Source organism: Ceratosolen solmsi, unplaced genomic scaffold (assembly GCF_000503995.2).
Source record: "Ceratosolen solmsi marchali unplaced genomic scaffold, CerSol_1.0 scaffold57, whole genome shotgun sequence".
Lineage (NCBI taxonomy): Eukaryota > Metazoa > Arthropoda > Insecta > Hymenoptera > Agaonidae > Ceratosolen > Ceratosolen solmsi.
This window is the reverse complement of record NW_011948427.1, coordinates 5,181,933-5,186,346: the sequence shown is the minus strand read 5'-3', so window position 1 is coordinate 5,186,346 and position 4,414 is coordinate 5,181,933.

The window sequence follows — 4,414 nt, the reverse complement described above, 5'->3', positions numbered from 1 at the left end:
TTGAAGAAGAAAAAAATACAATAATTTACATAAAAGAAATATGAGATGAATACGCATTAAAGGACTAAAAAACTGTATTTTTCCCGTGACTACGAAGGAAACAAGAATGCTTATTTATCTCAAAAAGCATCATTGCAAAGCAATTGACAAATGGCCCTCTTATGAATAATAAATAAAAGGAAGAAAAATGCTTCTTTACACGATGGTCATATAGTTCTTCAGTTCTGATGTAATATAATGTTTGTTTAATGTAAGCCGTAAGATCGTCGGTAATGAGATGCAAGTCGACGTTTATATATAAAATGAATTTTTTTTTATTAAGCGATACACACTAAAAGGAAAACTATTTTGCGACTCTTTTCCACGGCACAGAATATCTGACTTTCGTAATAAGCACGAATGAAATTTTTCCTCTCCCCTAACAAAGTTATCGACTCGGGAGCTTCAAAGCTCCGTGACTTTTTTGCGAATGATTACGCGCACGAAATTTTTCTCTCGATACGCACACGCGATTATATATCGAACGTGTGTGATTTTATGTACGATGCTTTATTAATGAAAATCGTTGTAACAAAACACAATTCAGAGCGATCAATGATGAGCCCAAATTTTCATCGCACTTTCATTGTATTAATCGAGAGAGTATGTCGTGGTATCGTTTTTCTTTTTCACGAGATCTAATTCGCGATCTGGACAATTATAAAATAGAGTAAGAGAATTGATAAAATAAAAAAAGCTTGATAATAAAGCATCGTTAATATTATTCCCTAGTATAAAAACTTCAAAATGATATATTTAGATTGTAATTGAAAGTTTTTATTAATAGTATTTTAGATGATAATTATTACAAAAGGAAAATTTCTGCAAGACATTAACGAATTATCTTTTCCTTAATGTGTCGTTTGAGATAAGAGTTTTGCTGCTTTAATTCACTAATTAATATTTTTGTTCTCATTCTATATAATTATAATCTACTACTATATTGGAATATGCAATTCCAATTATGGAATTGTGCAACGATTAAATTTTTATATCTAAAGTTTTCTTGTCTTAAATATGGATGAATTACAGTAATTTTGATTGGTATGTTAAAAAAAATTGTTAATTAATCGATATTAATATTAATATAAAACTTAAATGTTTATTATATTTAATCATTATTATTTATTTAATAGAAATCCATTAGGAGAGAAATGAAAAAATAAGTGAATATCGAGAAATGGATAATGTAAATAGAATAAAAAAAACTTAAAAGAAAAAGACGGCAAACTGTTATAAGTCAAAAATAAGAAGTTTGAATGTAAAATAGTAACTTAATGAAAATGAATGCAACTAGTCAGTGGCTTATAAGTATTGAATATCGACATGAACAAGTTGCTGGACACTCCACTTTGGACGTTTAAGGTTAAAATAATTAATTTCCTAGATATTTTATTTAGAGAATTTTTCTAACCAAAATTGATGCAAATAATAAAATGGAGGACACGTGCATTGCGTCAAGAAAATCTTCACAAAGTCATGGCGGTTGGACGTTTGAATGGACAACACCGACGAATCCGGACAATCTTATAATTCCCGTAATACCGGGCCCATTTTTGCGACCCAAACTTGTCAAGGCCTTACCTTATGTAGTCGTTAATAACAATAACAAAAATTCATTATGGAAACGGATTTATAATCATAACGGAATTCCCGATCCCTGGCTTGAATATCTCAATTGGATCAACATGGATAATAGCAACGACAAATTTATGTCGAAGGACGTAAGAATGGCGCCGGAGTATCAACGACTCACTCACTATATATGGGACAAGAAAGGCCTAGCCATGGTGCAAGGCATACCCGATCCTTGGAAATTCGGTCAGTTCAATCAAATCCGATTGTTTATTTTATTTTTTTAAAAATAATAATAAAATTCAAACCTTCAACTTTTAAAGGATAAATAAATTTTCTATGTTTTTTTTATAAACACGTGTTATAAAATGGATTTTGCCTTAATTATTAAATAATTTATTAATAATTTTGTGCTATATATATTTTTATTGCCAACATTAAAATACTTTACGAATGTTTATTAAAAACGAGAAAGAGTTTGGAAATTACATTGACATGTTATTAACATTTAATAATTTACTGTAATGAGATACTAGTAATTGTAATGCTGTTTTATAAAATTGAATAAGCTCTTTAATGATAGAAATTTTCTACGAAATCTTTTATCAAAATATGATACTCTTTTCAGAATATTCAATGAAATTAGTCAAAAAAGTTTATTTAATTGATACTAGATTAAAAATGTTATTGTGCAATATATTAAGCGTAATTGACAATTGATAAACGAATTATAAAATTACTGACGTTTGTAAATATAAGCTTTATCAGGATATACGATTTTTTTTATTTTATAGATATCCATTGTATGTGTAATGAAGATGTTACGCGTAAAAATAAAAGAAAAAAAACAAAAAGAAATGTTAAAGAATCCAAATGTAATGCAAACAAAAGTGATAAAATTGATGAAATTAAAGAAAAACCTTTAGAATCGTACAAAGTTTTTGAAAAGACTGAAGATATCCTTAATCAATCAAACAAAAACTTAAAAAATCAAGACGATATTGATGAAGGGACGAAAAGAATATCTAAAACTAAAAATGTGTTGGAAATAAATGAACCTGAAAATCGTCATAAAGTTCGTGAAATTGGCAAATATATAGAATCAAAACCAAAAAAATTAAAGAGTAAAAATAAAAAGAATCAAGCAAGTGAAATTAATAAAGTTGAAGATGTTTGTTGTCAAATGTTATGTGCAAAATTAACTCCAGTAATTCTAATAAAAAAGTGCAATCAAAAATATTGCTTACAAGATGGAATTGCAATAATGCCCAAGCAAAAGGACGATTTCGATTCGCAAGAAAGGAAAACTGGACGATATTTGTCATGTAATGGATTATGTCATAATATTGTTACATGTGAAAAACGAAGTTGTAACAAAAATTTTAAAAAATCACATAATTCTAAAACTTTGTTTTCGGACAAAGCTACGTCAACACAGGACGAGAAACAAATTGTGAAAAAATCAGATGAAATTAATGAGGCTGTTGATTCGAGTTCACTTGATGATGAAACGATGAATTATAACGACAATTGTATAAATAACCAATCTCTTGTGAAAACGTTGATAAATTCCGAGAATCCAGTAAAAAAATCAGTTCCTCAAACGAGGGAGATGGATAATATGAACGAAACAGCAGTCGTCGGTCCAACGTGCAATTTATTTGTTAAAAACGTATGTGATACAGAATCAGATGATAACCATACGATTTGCAAAAAACGCCCATTAAACGTTGTGAAAAATCATCAGAATGTAACAAGTAATTTGCATGCTGTGTGTAGCAATTTTGATGGAGCCAATAGTTCACGTATACTGAAAAATTGTAAGAAGAAAAATTTGTCGAAAGATTGTTCAAACACGCCAAAGAAAATTGATGAATTAATCGTGGAGTCATATTCTGAAACTGGATAATATCAATAATCAACTACAATAGTCATACTGAAATATCTTAAATATGAAGGGAATGAATACACTTTCGACTAAATAACACTGCACATTTTTTATTGTTTAAGTATCATTATTACAATCGATTTTAAAAGAATTAATTAACTTTTAAATAAGTACCTATAATCTCTTCATTAAAAAAAAAAAAAAAAAAAAAAAAAAAAAAAAAATCAAAAAAATGAATGAAATTTTTCTAATCACTAAAATAGATATATTTCATTTAAAAAAGAAAGTGTGTATGAATATTTTGTGATCAATTTCTATTCTTATTTTATAATTTATGAACAAGTCTAATAATTATGCTGATATTTTTCTTTTTTAATAGTTGAATAAAAGTTACATCTTAAACTTATACGTATTTATGAATACTTTATGCATACTCATACAAATGAATAAAATTCATATGAAAATCAATAGTAATAATAGAAAGTAGTAGTTGTGTAAACATTATTATTAGTAATAATAGTAGTACATTAAAAATAAATATTTATAGTTTTACTCAATATGTTGTAACCTTTATAACCTTTTACATTCCGCAACATTTGCCGAACCATTTAATTCAATTTCTATGCAATTTGCATAAATATTGTACTTAGATGAATTTAATAATAAAATTTTCATTTGCGATTAGACAATTTCTTAGTATATTTATAGCATATAGAGAATTTTTTTTTTAGTATAGTTTAGTCTAAATGATAGTATGGTAGCTTCGCATAAACTTTTCCTCAACAAATTCTTAATTTCAAATAAATAATGGCATTAATGATAATCTATTGTTTTCAAAATTATTGCTTATTTTAACATTATTTTTTATTCTTGATATTTCTTAAAAAAAAAAAAAAAAAAAAAAAAAAAAAA